The sequence below is a fragment of the Artibeus jamaicensis genome, unplaced genomic scaffold (assembly GCF_021234435.1).
Source record: "Artibeus jamaicensis isolate MK-2021 breed Jamaican fruit bat unplaced genomic scaffold, CSHL_Jam_final contig_923, whole genome shotgun sequence".
In the NCBI taxonomy this organism is placed as follows: domain Eukaryota; kingdom Metazoa; phylum Chordata; class Mammalia; order Chiroptera; family Phyllostomidae; genus Artibeus; species Artibeus jamaicensis.
This window is the reverse complement of record NW_026522014.1, coordinates 12,874,318-12,889,865: the sequence shown is the minus strand read 5'-3', so window position 1 is coordinate 12,889,865 and position 15,548 is coordinate 12,874,318. Positions and strand designations below refer to the sequence as shown.

At 36.1% G+C, this 15,548-nt stretch overlaps 1 protein-coding gene and 1 non-coding gene across 2 annotated transcripts in view; both read left to right on the top strand.

The window, feature by feature from the left end:
• Positions 1-15,548, top strand: part of CRPPA (CDP-L-ribitol pyrophosphorylase A) — a 206,593-nt gene that overhangs the window by 36,694 nt on the left and 154,351 nt on the right. The gene's annotated exons all lie outside the window — the stretch shown is intronic.
• Positions 3,072-3,179, top strand: LOC119062870 (small nucleolar RNA SNORA76). The gene has a single exon (XR_008389661.1). It is a non-coding gene; the product is annotated as a small nucleolar RNA SNORA76 (small nucleolar RNA).

Here is a 15,548-nt window from a genome sequence, read left to right as displayed (position 1 = left end):
GCTTTCTTCTTGGGTGTTTCACACAAAGTATTGCTGAAAGAACTAGGAGGAAAGTTTTGCTTTTAAGTGGTTCTGGCAGGGTTTTGTTTTGTTGGTCTTCTGCCTAGAATATTGAAAAGTCAGATATAATGACATGAAAGTTATTAACTACTAATATTAAAGCTGGCATATTTAGGAACCTCCTTCCTTGTAGAGAATAATGAGATGTGAAACAGTTCTTTGGGATACAACCCTTCTAACTTTGTGCCCTTCAGCATGTTAACTATTATGGACTTTTAACAAGTAAAAATTTAATCATTTCCCTACATGTGATTTCAAAGTTTGTCATTATTTTGTGGACATTATTATTTGAAGGCATTAATATCCTGAGCAGGAGTTTGATATTTCAGATCATAAGCTAGAGATGTAGTTAAGCATTATCTGCTCAGTTAAAGGGGCTATTTTTATGTGCTTTTGAATAAGCTTATTTTTTTCTAAATCTTTTTAGGACTAATAGAAATCAGTTTTCACTGAGAATATTTTGGACAAGGGTTGGTCGTTAGTGAAATTTATGTGCAACGCTGACTGCCAAGAAGGCCATACACTTCATAAACCTCCTAGGAGGTAGTCTGATGCATAAAACAGAGGTTCAAGTTCCCTGCTAGATTCTTCTTTGAGCCTTGGTAGTTTTGTCCATGGAGGGGGATTAAAAATATAATCTTTGCTGCGGTTTTGAAAAGGAGGTATGTAGAAATAGTAGAAAATTAATGGAAATTGGCTATAAATTATGAATAAGTCTATTGTTCTCTGGTTCAATTTGTTCCATCCCCAATAAAATTTCCACATGTTCATACTTATTAATTATGTAAACTTTTTTCTTTAAGGTTTATAATTTTGAGATAAATTTGGAAGTGCCCTAGAAATTCTTTGTAATTAAAAAAATTCAATAGTGTTGTTGTTGTTCAACAGTATGATAGATAGGGTATTTAAGTTGTTAAATCAGAAAGGTATTGCTACTATTACAACTGTGGTCAAATCATTTGATTTTTAAAAAGACATTGTTATATATAAAGCAGTGATGGGCATTAGTGCCTTGCGGTCATCATAGCGAACACAGCTCTTTATACTGTAGTGCTGGATGAACTGACACCTTGAGCCCGTGCCTGCCCAAGTCCCTGTTCTGGTAGTGCCTCCTCTGCTGGGTCCGCCTGCCTTGCACTCTGGCATTGTAACATTCCTCTCTTTCTTCCTCAAGTCTGTTCCCTCGTGTTGGAAGGGTCCAGAAGTAATGATGTTGGGGGTTCAACTGCTGTATGTTTTTATCTAGCTCAGTGACCTTGAAGAATAATGGGCACAGGTTTTCATTCCTCTGGGCATATATATGCCTGTAAGTGAAGGATTGGGACTGCGTGATCTAAAATTCTCCTAGCTCTGATTTTATGATTCAGAAACAGGCAAAGGGTTGGATAAGGCGATGATTATCTGAGAGAAAAAAAGCAAGTAGAGATTGAAAAGACATCCAGTGTTCATTTGCTTGGTTATACGAGCATAAACTGGCACGAGCTATCAATGCTGCCCAACAGACTGAACCGGTGGAATGCTTTATACACAAGGCATTATAGTGGTAACACATCTGTCAGATGAATCACTAAAAGGATATTTTAAGTTGTGTTAGGGAAGAAACACTTGCTTTGAAAGAGATTTTAGACTTAAATTAGTGAAGTTGGTGTGGGGGGACCAGAAGGCTCATTTCAATGCCAAAAATACTAGTCTTTGTATGCAAAGCTCCTGTAAATTGATCTTTTAGCTTATAGCAGGGATTTCAAACTCATTTTCACCCGGGGCCACATCAGCCTTCAAAAGGCTGAATGTAATGTTAGAACTGTATAAATGTAACTGCTCCTTAACTATAGGGGCAAGGAGCTCAGCACTGCCACTGGATAGAAACAAGGTGCTGGGCTGGATAAAAACAAGGTGGAGGGCCAGATTCAGCCCACCGGCTTTGTGTTTGCCACCTGTGGCTTATAGAATTAAAAAACATTAGCCATATTGCATTTCTATTCAATCATGTATTTCTTACTTTAAAATGTACACATAGCAATTAAATATTAGAATATATTAACTGAACAAAAGAGATGAATCCCTATTACTTGATTTAGAGCTACTTGCCCTTTGCTTTGATTGCATTTCTCGTTTGGGTGTCCCTTGTGCCTTCCACTGTGAGCGGGCATTTTCTGCATGAGCTGGGAGTGTGTGTAGAGTGGGGATTGACTAGGGAGGAGCACATCTGTTTTTTTTCCTCTCTTTAGACTGCTAGGTCATTTGAAACTGAATTAAAATGTCCTCTTTGGCATCATTCTAGGATACACTTCCTTTGTTAAATCGATATGGAATTTTTGATTCACGCAAAGGAAAAGGGAAACCAGTTCATTGAGTACCCACTCTGTGGAAGGCAGAGTAAGTGGAAGGTGTTATTCCCATTTTGTGATTAAGAAGTCCAAAAACTTGCACAGGGTCAATATCTATTTGCCATCAAAAGCAAAATAAAGTTTACAGCCTGACTACAATATCCGTTATGTTTCCTGAAATGGAGTCTTACAATATGGCATGCTTTAGCCTCATACATTTTGATGACACCTGCCTGTAAAGAGTACGATTATTTCTATAAATGTATTTTTAATAAGGTTTGGTAACCCTAGAGACTGTTTCCGTAGTTGGTTAGCGTATATTCAGCAGTGCTTTTTTGTTAGCATATTATCTGTCTTTATTTGTGTGGTTTTCATCTTTTTGTTTTCACTTTGTGATTTTGTCCTCCTGTTAAGTGTGTTTTTGATATACATACCTTAGGGGACTAAGTATATTTGAAATTGTAGAAATAAGTAGGATGACTAACTCCATTATTTTTGGATGGCTGTAGGTCAGTGATGAGGTTCTGGAAACATCTTACTAAGTTATGTGTTTAATGACGTTAAATTCCTTTTTGGAAATGCATGCTTAGAACTTCTTAGCCATGATAGTCTTTAGGGTAATAAGCAAGCTGCAAGGAAAAAAATATATCTTCCATTAAAAAATATAACTACATTCTACGTGCTGCCTTTGAGCCCCTGCTGCCCCTGCAAGTGGTGGGGTCTCTAGAGCTTGCGCATAACTGGGGTCCACTGCTCCCTGGCTGGTGGTCTTTTTAAACGCAAGTGACATGGTGGAAAAAAAAATAGCTACATTCTAAGATGATTTGGCCAGACTTTTTTCCATTTCCTTTCTTTTAAAGTAATCTCAAGTTACCCTGTAAATTTATAAAAAAAAGAAAGAAAGAAAAAGAGTAAATGTCCAAAGCCTCCTTAGGCTGATAAAGATAGGTTACTTCATTTTGTGTGGCCTGTGTATTCCCCAGCACAAAATATTAAATGCAGTTAAGAGTATCAGAAGTCACAGACTTCTTTCCTTTCATTAGAAGTTGGCCAGTCTGCTTACTGCATGCCTGGTTCTTGTGGGTTGTGGAATGCATAAATACCCTTTGTTTTCAGCCGTATTACAAATCAGCGTGTTATATCTTGTCCTAGTGCTATATAAAGCAGTATGATATTATGAGGGAAAAAAAGCTATGAGAAAAGCTGCATTAAATAAATTCTAGTTTTTATGCTTATGGCTTTATTGATTCAGAATAAGGAACTTATTAGCTCTGTTTTATTTATCAAAAGAATATCATTGTCATTATTTTCTTTTTCAAGAGGTTGTTGTTACTATAAAATTGTGTAGTTATATCATCTGAAAAGAACATATTATTTTCAGTAAGATAGTCTTGTACGAATGGAATTTAATTTAATATTTTTTATAATCAGTAAATGATAAATAGCATCTTTTTTCTTGTGTAGCAGCTTACTTCTTGGTTCTATATTTTCTGGAAGATAAACCAATGATGTTGTTTAAAGTAGTATCTAGGTGTGGTAGCACCCTGTTCAGTTTGCACCCAGGTGAAGTGGTCCTAACCGAGGCAGGAACAACAAAAACAAATCTGGAAACACAGAGTCCCTAGTTTTATATTTTTTTATAGTTTACATCCATCAGTATTAGATGAAATAGAACAAGGATGTATTTATCGATGGTCTTAATAGCAAACTGAAGCCAAGTAGGACAGAGAGACTATCACAGTCATAATGAGCCATAGGACTTTGAAATTATACTGTGTGAGTTTGCTGCTTGATTCTCCCAGTTATTATTAGCTGTGACTGTAAGTAGATTACTCAACCTGTCAATGTCAGTTTTCTTAACAGGTGAGTAAGGCTAACCGTAGTATTTATGTCATAGGGTCTGTGGAAAGTTTGGATGAGCTAACCCACGTAAAATTCCAAGAACAGTGACTGATGATAGAAATGTTTGTTAGCAGTTATTATCTATGAATACTCGGAAAACTGCATGGCATGAAAGAACAATCATTTGTTCTTGCTCACTCATCTCTGGTTGGCTGGGCATTGGTCAGACTAGGCTGGGCTTGACTGGGTGGCTCTAGTTGTGGCTGTTTTCTTTTATGTGTAGCTGCTTTTTGAGGGCTGTGCTCAGGTTTGTGCTGCATGTGTGTGTGTTTTCTGGAGCTCAGGCTGAAGTGGCAGCAGCTACCTTGGGGAAGTTCTTACAACAGTGGCAGAAATAATGAGAGAACAAGTGGGAAGATATGATTTTGATAAGAACTAGACAGGAAACTAGCACAGTGCCACTTGCATTCACATTCCTTTGAACACGCCATGTGACCAATCCTGACATCAGTATAGTATGCAGGTGCACTTCACGTTTATGAGATTGTAGCAAGGGTATATGTATATCATTTACAAGGAAATGAAAAAAATGTGACCAATATTTCAGTTTTCTTCTGTGATCGACAAATATTAGACATTGCTTCTGTTACTCTTCTTCTTTTAATTATTCTTAATCTCTTTCCTTTTTTTCCCCTTTAGCCACAAAACTTTCTGGTATGGGCAAAATAGGTGCTGAACATGTACCAGTCTTGTGGTTATAGCAGCATGGTAAGCCTGCCTAGCCACAGCTCTTTTTCTTATACACTGGCTTAATTTCAGCCTTTAGATCATGGCTTAAATATTAAAGTCTTACAAAGTTTTTCTGTCTGTGCTTTCTTTGACTTCTTTTGTCATTTCTTTATTTCACTTATTTTTATTTGTAATTTTCTTTTTTGTGTGTTTATTTTCTTTATGCTCCTATAATATACATTCCAGGGAGGCAGGGACTTTGTCTTTCTCACTGTGTGAGCCTAGTGCTGATCTGAGTGTCTGACATACAATAGTCACTCAGTAAAAATATTTTCCATCCCTTACATCCAAGAATGAACACTTTGGATGAGATGATGGTTATAAGTTTATATTTTTAGTTGAAAATGAATATCTTCTCTAGTGTTTCTCACATTGGAGTGGTAGTTTACTACAAGCTTTTATAAAATAACACATTAGAGCGCTCACACATACAATAAAGGACTTCATTTGAGAAATAGCAGTTTTTTTAGGAAGTGAATTCAGCAATGATTAAACTAACTTTTATATCTTAAAGATGCAGAGGATTAAAAAATCATTTGGATTCTGGAGGAAATAACCTGAATAAATATTCTAGCTCCAGCAACAGATTGCTTATACTTTTAGAGAGTGAATTTCCTATATAGCAGGTCCTTGAGTAATTTCATTTCATTCAACATCATTTCATCAAAATGTTGATGAGGGAAAGAAATGGATTTTGGGGCAGAGTCACTTTCTGTGTGGAGTTTTCGCATTGTTGCATATCAATGTGAGTTTTCCCTGGGTGCTTTGTGTTTTCCCCACATTCCAAAGATGTGTATGTGAGGTCAGCTGGCATGTCTGGGTTCTCCCAGTCTGGGCGAGTTCGGGGCTGTGTGTGGCTCTATGACGGAAGGTTTGCTTCCTGCCTCTCCTCCCCAGCAGCTGGGGTGAGCTCTGGCCACCTGCAACCCAGAGCTGGAATAAGTGGGCTGGAAAACAGTTGTCTTACTTGTTTTTATTAATTTTTCTTAACTGCATGCATAGCTCACATTTATTTCAATGTTTCAGATCAGAAGTGTCTTGGGGCTTTATTTAGTTTGATGATATTCTTGTGACCAAAATAGGAATTTAAGTCTTGTTTATATCAATTAGCCTATGGTAAAATTGGTTTCATTATATATTGTTTTGCTTAAAGTCAATTTATGAGACCTATTGATGACATTAGTGAGGATAAAATGGGATAATTTTACATATTTTATGAACTTTATAGGGCTTCAAGTGGCATTATAGCAGAGTTCCCAAACTGGTTGCTTGAGGATGGAGTCTGCAGATAAGTCTGTCTTACATATATTTTTAATGGAAGTTTTCTCCACATTTAAAAATCCACATTATTTCCTTATTAAACAATAAAAGATTCAGAAATACTGGGTTTTCTGTAATCTCCTTTGTGCTTTACTGTCATTTATACAGATTGCATTTTGTACATGGTATACTCTTCAATACTAATTTGTAATTATTATTCTTTGTAGTTTTAAAAAATCAGGTAGGAGAGAAAAGGAGAATATTTATACTGCCTTTTGTACTTACCTAGGTGTGTAGTTATTTATATATTCCTCTTTATTTATTTATGTAGATTTAAGTTGCTGTGTAGTGTCCTTTCATGTTTAGCCTCAGAGACTCCCTTTGGTATTTCTCGTAGGCCATGCTGGCTAGCAAAACATTCTATCAGTTTTTGCTTACCTGGCAATGTCTTAATTTTCCTCATTATTTTTGAAGGATTATTTTGTTGGATATAAAATTTGTGATTGGTTGTCTTTTATGTTTAGCCCTTTGCATATGTTCTCCCACTGCATTATGGCCTCCATGGGTTCTGTTAAGAAGTTAGCTGTTAATCTTACTAGTGAATCTTGTGCATGATAAGTTACTTCTCTCTTATTGCTTTCAAAATTCTCTTTTTGGCTTTGGTTTTTGAGAGTTTGTCATGCATCATGAATATCTTTGTTTATCTTACTTGTAGCTCATGGAGCTTCTTAAATATATAGGTCTACATTTTCCCATCAAATTTAGGAAGTTTTTAGCCATTACTTCTCTTCTTCAAAGTTCTTTCTTCCCCTTTCTCTTCTTCTGGGTAGCTCTCTCATCATGGATATTTTGGTATGCTTGATAATGTCCCATAGCCTCTGAGGCTCTGTTTATTTTTGTGTGTGTGTTACTTGGATAAAATAGTATCGACTGGCCTGTTTTCACAATGCCAGTTCCATTTTCTGGCTGCTCAAACATACTGTTGTGCCTCTCTAGTACATTCTTTATTTTTATTATTAAAGTTTTTAATTCCATAATTTTAATCTAGTTCTTTATAATTTCTACTTCTTTATGAATATCCTTTAATCGATGAGGCAAGTTTCTCATAGGAATGTATATTTCTCTAAAATGTTCATTTGTGCCTGATTTGACATTTTGATTGCCATTAACTATACAGAATTTGTGTGATCTGCTAAATGTCTGTTTTCTACCATTAGACTACAAGATCATTTTTTAAAAAAAATTTACTTATTTGTTTTTTAGACAGAGGGGAAAAGAGGGAGAAAGAAAGGGAGAGAAACATCAATGTGTGGTTGCCTCTTGGGCACCCCCTACTGGGGACCTGGCCCACAACCCAGGCATGTGCTCTAGACTGGGAATCAAACCTGTGATCCCTTGATGACTTGGCCTGCACTCAAACACTGAGCCATACCAGCCAGGGCAATAATTTTAAAACTATAATTTTGGTTGATAAAAAGACTTGAAATGATGATTTGACTCAGGTTTAAATCAGATTGTTACAATTTTAATTGCACTGAACTCAAGTAAAATTATTTGCAACCTATACATGTGTCAATTATAAAAAAAAATCAAGCTTATCTCTCAAAGTCATTGTTTCTTCTCTCAGTCGCTCCTAGTCTGTGAATACATCTCTGATGTTTCTGCCACCTCCTTGTGTCACATTTGCTTGTATGGTGTCCCCAGCCTTATTCATCCTGTCAGTGCTTAGAGTATCGCCTGGAAATTTTCCCTAAATATTTGCTTAGTAGAGAGATAGATGTTCCCCAACTTTTGTGGTCATTTGTATTCATGTTCCTCCCCCAAATTTTGGGCACATATCTACAGTTTTCTCTGACCCCTTTTACTAGGTGTCCTACAGGTAATTTAAATCTAACTGGTACCATTAACCCAATCAATGCACCTGTTCTTTTTTCTACCTCTTCCAACCTGGGTAATACCATCATAAATCCTGTTATTGTTGAAATAACGTCTGGTCTAGGCCCTCCTTTCTCTGTATTTCCTGGATTTATTTCAGGCCCTCATGATCTTTTGAGGTCATTGCTTTGTGCATGAATTTCAAGCTACCCTCTCTCTTGGGTTGGGTAGTGCTATAGGGTTTTAGTTTTTACTTTAGCAGTTTACACTGGGACAAGATTATGTCTACTCAGTTTATTTCTGGGCAGTATCTTAATTTCTTTGTATTTTTATTGCTAACTTTTCATCAGTTCATTTTTCAAAGAAGGTACATAAGAGAGAAGAGTAAAATATTCCAATGAGACTCTCAGTTTTTAATTGTGCTTGACAATATTCAATTGTGAAAGCAGTAGAAATGCCTAAAAACAGGGTTTTAGAATTAATGGTGAAGTTCAATCTCTCCTGTTACTTTCCCCCTAATTATCTGAGTGTAGAAAAAGAAATGTCACGTTCTAGATAATGTTTAGTATGACTAGATGTGGATGGTGTTTGCCTCTAAAGTTTATACTGGGTTTTGGTTGGGTAGGGCTGGCAAAAATGTGAAAAATTGACAGGTCCCCCCCCCTTACCTGACAGGTATTTGAAAGTCTTTCATGAATGTAACTTTGTGTAAACTTATCTAAAAATTTATACCCACAGAAATCTTGTCCTTAGCCAGATCATATGTACATTATTTCCTAAAGAGTGAGGGCTGAATCTACATTATCAGTCTCTTACAGACTTAGGCTGAGATTATGCATTTACTCATAAAAGGACCTTCTATATTGCAGGAACAAAGCATCTTGGATAGCTGTCTCTCCTGCCATTCTAAAATACATTGCATAATTCAAACAATGTAAATATGCAAAATGCTTCAAGTTTGATTTTCAGATGATAAATTGAATGCAGGTGTTCATTGTTTACCTAATTGTAAGATAGCCTATTTTGTTTCTACTTGAAACATTCTGAGCATGAATATATAACTGCAGAGTGAGAAACGTGTGCATGCATGCCTTTGATTTAACGTTTCTCTAATGTATATATTGTTCTTTGTTGGGCAAACTTCCCAGGCTGCCTTGCAGAAATAATAGTGTGAATGATGTTGAAGCTGGAAGGGTAGCTATGTAATCGGATTATTTGTAGCCAGGACGATTGCATAATTACCATAAAACAATGGTTCCTAACTTTATTGTGTGTATTATTAAAGCTCTGAAACTTGTGAAATATCTTCCAAGAAAAATAACCACATTATACAAAAAATGTTTTTTTCAGATGTTTTACAGTCCCTGTGAGTCCTATTCATTTACCTCGTGTTAACATCCGTGTTACATTCTCAGACACTGCTTATGGGAATATAAATGGAAACCACCTTTATGGAAGAGACTTTGGAATTATTTATCTAATTAGAACACACATACTTCTGTTTCTGGGTGAAGATAACCAACTGAACATGCATCTAATATTGCCCACTACTCAAACCTTATTAAGGCTACTGGAAAAGGATTTGTTTAAAAATGACATAGACCTGTAAGACTAAGGAGACAGTGGGGACATAAAAGGGGACAGTGGCAAACAGATAGTTGGGAAACAGGTAAATGAGATCTGAGAAGGCTGAATTATAAAAAAGTTGTAGGGAAAGCTAAAAGTTAAAACTGCTTACAGTACAACTCCCCAAAAGTTCAGTGACTTGCGGCACCAGGTACCTCTAGAACTCAGTGAAAGGGAATGAAGTAAGGTGGGATTGCTGAAAACTATTTAGAAGCAGTCCGATCTTTAAATCACCTTCTATACCTTAAGACCCTGCCCGTCTACCTACAGAGGCAGGTGGGTGAGAAGCACTCCCTTTGTGTGGGTAGAACACGGAATGTAGCGAAGGGGAGGAGTGCCTTGCCCAAACATTGACTAACAGACCACGTGCCTACTGAATGGGGAAGCCCATGGCCTTTTCTCCACTCAGCAGCCAGTATCCTGGTGGCTTGGCTTTCCCTCCTGGCTAAAAATTGTAAGAGTATTGTTTGGAGAATCTATTCAGTCGGAGAAGAAAGACCTAAAAATACTAATCTCAGAGGTTGCCCAGTAAACATCTGAACCTTATCACCCTGCAGTAGAACTTGCTCTGCAGAAACTCCACCACTGTACTCAATGCTTCATAGCTTTTGAATCTCCTACTCTTAAATATAAACTGCTGAGTATTACCATGCCATCTGAAGAATGCACTTACTAGAAGATAGAAACCAAACCAAATAGAAAATAGTAATATGGAAGAAGCAGTGAATATGCAGGAAAAGAAAACTTTTAAAAAGTTGGTATCATTACAGAGGTAAAAGTTATTTCAAATGTGAAACAAGATCAAAATGCTAGAAAATAAACATTTAGAGAAAAAGAAGATCTGGGGTGAAAAATAAAACTGAGAAACCCTTCCCCAAAGAACAAAAAATATATAGGAAAAAAAGGAAAATCAGAAGTCCAGTCAAAGAGACAGTCCTCTATAGGAAAAGATTCCAAAAAAAAAAAAATAGAGGGAAGGAAATGTCAACAAAATAATAATAAAGTTTATAAAAACTTACCTCTTATGCTCCCTTTTTGGAAAGCTCCTAGAGGATTTTTTCTACAGAAATTAAGGGAGTCAAATCAAGAAGATTATATTGATACAGGGGATAGGAGATCCCCTGTATCCAATATAGGATCCCCTTATCCAATGTGTAAGGCATACAAAATTGTCAAAATGCTTTATGTGTCTGAACATCCTGAGAGTCGATCTGGGCAAATAGTTAACTGTTTGCTGTTGAGTGAGTCATGTGTACATAGAAAACTAAATACTTAAAACAAAAGGTAAGCTCTAATTCTAGGGAAACAAAGACTTGTGTAGGAAAGGAATTATATGACTTGGCAGTGAGTAGTGTTTACAGAGACAATGATGTAAATAATATTGATTGAAGGAAAATTATGATATAGAAGGGATAGGGAATGGGAAGAGTTAGTGTGTATTGAGGTGAGGCTGGTAGGAAAGAAGATGAATTCTTCTTCCATAGCTGATGCCCAATTCTGAAAATCAAGGGGCAGTATTGCAAGTATGTTATTGAGAGATGTGGTATGATAGGCAAAGTATTTGATCCAATTCTTCATCTTCTGTCATAGTGCTCTACTTTTGCACCCTTGCCCCGGCCTCCTGGCAAGTGAGGTGTATTTTCCTGCTCCTTGATTCTCAGCTTGACCTCCTTGCTTTGGTATTTTAATAAATATGGTATAGTCAGGGGCTTAAATGTGCCTGTGCCATTGGGTGTGCCCTCTTGTGCTTCTATAATTGCCCTAAGGAAGGCATAGGCTAAGTAGTAGCTGCCTCTCTATTTGGCCTGCAAAGTGCCATCTACAGATCAGAGCTGCTGAAGCTAACTCACAGCCCTGCAGCTTGGAAGCAGAGTCACCTCAGCCATCCTACAGCTGTGTGAGCGAGAAGAGTATATTGCTACCTGCCACTGAGATTGTACGTGTATTTAGAAGGAAACATGACTGCCTCTGAGAAGCTGAAGTAGGGTGAAGGGAGTAGGGCAAGCTTTGTGATAACTAACTTGTATGGATACTTGCTTCTTCAAACCATAAATTATAACTGATAAAATATGAAATAAAAATCATAAAATAAGAAAACATTATATGATTGATTTGTAGTTGGAGCTTATAAAGGAGATCTAGTAGATGGACAAGACATCAGGCAGTTGGGGTGTTTGTAATAAAATGTTTCATGTCTTCAACCATAGTTTCCTGGTTGATAAGGGCAGTCTAAAAGGGAGGGTTTTTAGCCAAGAGGAAGTGGAGGTTTTACACGGTTGGATGCCTCAGTGAGATAACATGTCCACTTTAATTCGAGGAGAGAGTAAGAGAAATGATGCACAAAACCTCTGGTCAGAGATTGAGTTATAGAAGTTCAGAATTTTGGAGAGCCACTAGTAGAGGTGAAACCAAGTCTCCAGAAGTCAGTTGTTCAAGTGCAGGTAAAGTTCAAGGAAGCTGCTGGAGTATTTGAAACTCTACATGTGGACCTTGAATTCAGGCAGTATCCTGTCAATAGTTGGGCACTGTAATCAGAGATGGAAATTTTAAGAAGAAATAAAAAAGAACTGCTAGAAATCAAAAACATTAACAGAAATGAAGATTATATTTGGATTTATTAGTAGACAGGACACAGCTGAGAAAAGAATCTGTGAGCTTGAGGGTGTCTTTGTAGAAACTTTCAAAACTAAAAGGCAAAGAGAAAAAGGCATGAGTTAAAAAAAAACAAGAAAATATACAAGAACTCTGAGTCAACTACAAAAAGTATAACATATGAGGAGAACAAAAAAGAGAAAGGAAGACTACATTTGAAGCAACAAAGACTGAGAATTTTCCCAAGTTAATGTCAGATACCAAATCCACAGATCCAGGAAGCTCGGTGAACAGCAAGCAGGATAAATGCCAGATAAAGTATACCTAGGCATATGATATTTAAACTGCAGAAAATTGAAGAGACATAACCTTGAAAAAAAGCCAAAGGAAAAACACTTTACCTACAGAGGGCAAAGATAAGATCTACATCCTACTTCTCCTAAGAAGCCATGACAGCAAGAAGAGAGAGTGGAGTGAAATATTCATTGTTGAGAGGGAAAGAGAAAAAAATACCCACTTAGAATTCTCTACTCTTTAAAATTAATATCCAAAAATAAAAAAGCAATATAAGACTTCCTCAAATAATCATTGAGGGAATTTGTTGCCAGTACATCTATATTCCAAAAGTGTGAAAAGAAGTTCGTCAGAGAAGGAAAATGATACAGATTAGAAATTCGGATCTACATAAGGAAAGGATGAACATTGGAGAAGAAGTGAGTGTAAAAGGAAAAGCTTTTGTTTCTTATTTATACAGACATGACAGACAGGTAACAGTTTGTTCAAAATAATACATATATGTATGTTTGCTTATCTATAAGTAAAATGAATGACAACAGTGACACGAGGGATGTAGGAATTAGGAGTATTTATTGTGATTAGGCACTTTTGCAACCTATGAAGTAGTATAGTGTTATTTGAAAGTAGACTTGGATCAGTGGTATACGCATATTGCCAATTCTAGGACATCTACTAATAAAAGTGGAAAAAACCATATTTCATATACTAAGAAAAAAATAGAATTTATGAAGTACTCACTTCAAACCAGAAAAGGTAGGTAAAGAATAGAAACAAAGAACAAGAGGGCACAAAAAGGGAAGAGTAACAAATATGGTAGATATTAATTTAAGTGTATCAGTTACCTTAAATGTCGGTATTCTAATTTCAAGGCAGAGGTTGTTAGAGTGGGTTAAAAAACAAGACCCAAATATGTGCTATCTATAGGAAATCCATTTTCAACAGAAATACATATGGATTAAAATTAAAGGGTATCAGGAAGATGCACTTTGATACCACTAATCAAAAGATATCAGAAGTGGTTATATTATTTTAGACAAAGTAGGCTTCAGAGAAATTAGTTATCAGGGAGAAAGAGGGATATTACATAAAAGAATCAATTCTATCAAAAACACGAAAATCCTTAACATTTATGTGCCTAACAACAAAACTTCAAATACATGAGGCAAACTCAGTAGAACTGCAAGGAGAAATGGATGAATTTGCTATTATAGTTGGAGATTTTAACTCCCCACTATTAGAAATAGACAAATCCAGCAGGCAGAAGATCAGTAAGGACGTAATTAAACTCAAAAATACCATCAATCAACTGGACATAATTGACATTTATCTATTACTTTGTCCAACATTGCTGGAATACACATTCTTTGTAATTTCAAATGGAACTTAACCAAGATAGATCACATTCTAGACCATAAAACCTACCTTAACAAATTCAGACCTACAGAAATCACACAAATGTCTGCTCAGACCATAATGGACTTTAACTAGAAATCAATGATAGGAAGCTAGATGGAAAATCCCCAAATACTTGGAAATTAAATATTGCAATTCTAAATAACACATTGATCAAAGAATACATCTCAAGAGAAAATTGAAAAGTATTTTCAGCCCTGGCTGGTGTGGCTTTAGTGGATTGAGAGCCAGCCTGCCAAACAAAAGGTTGCCAGTTCCATTCCCAGTCAGGGCACATTCCTGGGTTGTGGGCCAGGTCCCCAGCAGGGGGTATGTGAGATGCAACCACACATTGATGTTTCTGGCCCTCTCTTTCTCCCTTCCTCTCTCTAAAAATAAATAAATTAAATCTTTAAAAAAAGCTATTTTCAATTAATGCAATTGAAAACACAACTTATTGCAATTTTGGGATATAGCAAAAGCAATACTTAAATGGAATTATATAGCATTGAATGTATATATTAGAAAAGAAGAAAGATATAACCAATAATCTAATGTTATTTTTTAGGAAATTAGAAAAAGAACAAATTAATTTTAAAGTCAGCAAGTGAAAAGAAGTAATAAAAGTTGGAGGAGAAATCAGTGAAATGGAAAACAAAACCATAGGATGTGAAACACTAAGAGTGAATCTTAATGTAAACTGTGGACTTTGGGTGATAATGATTTGGTGGTGTAGGTTCATTGATTTTAATAGAGGTACCACTCTGGTGTAGGGTTTTTGCAGTGGGTGAGGCTGTGAGTAGGTGGGGGTAGGAGTATATAGGAAATATCTGTACCTTCTGCCCAAGTTATGCTATGAACCTAAAACTGATCCCCCAGGGCAATTAAAAAACTAAAAATAAAAAAATGAGCCTACAGAAATTTAAAATCTGTTGAGATCTTCAATGTTTGTAAAAATCTGTATTCCATCCTCAAAAATAATATATATAGCTTTTCTGGGGGGATAGTTTCATGTTGACAATAATTACCTTTGAAATTATTAAGAAACCATTTCATTGTTTTTCTGATTTTTATTGCTGCTATTAAGAAGTTTCAGCTGATTTGGTTTTCTGCTTCTTTATAATACTTCTTGTTTTTTCTGCTAATTGTACTTTCCTCTGTTAACTTCTTTACTTCAAAAGAATTTTTAATTTGGAAACTCATGTTCTTTATTACTGCAGTTTGAAAAAAATTATTCGGTTGTTTCTGTGCCTTACCCTTTTCTGTGCTGCCCTTTTGTTTTATTTCTTTCTTCTTATTATTTTGAACATGCTGGACTTTGTGGTTGTCATCATTTACTCTTTTCTCTCCCATTTTCCAGTTTCATGCCCTCTTAAATACTATCCTGTCTTACTTTGTGAGTATGGATACTTTCTCATTCCGGGCATTTTTTTTTTTAACTGCACAATTTCTAGCTCCTCCAAAATATTCTTTGCCTTTTTAACTTAT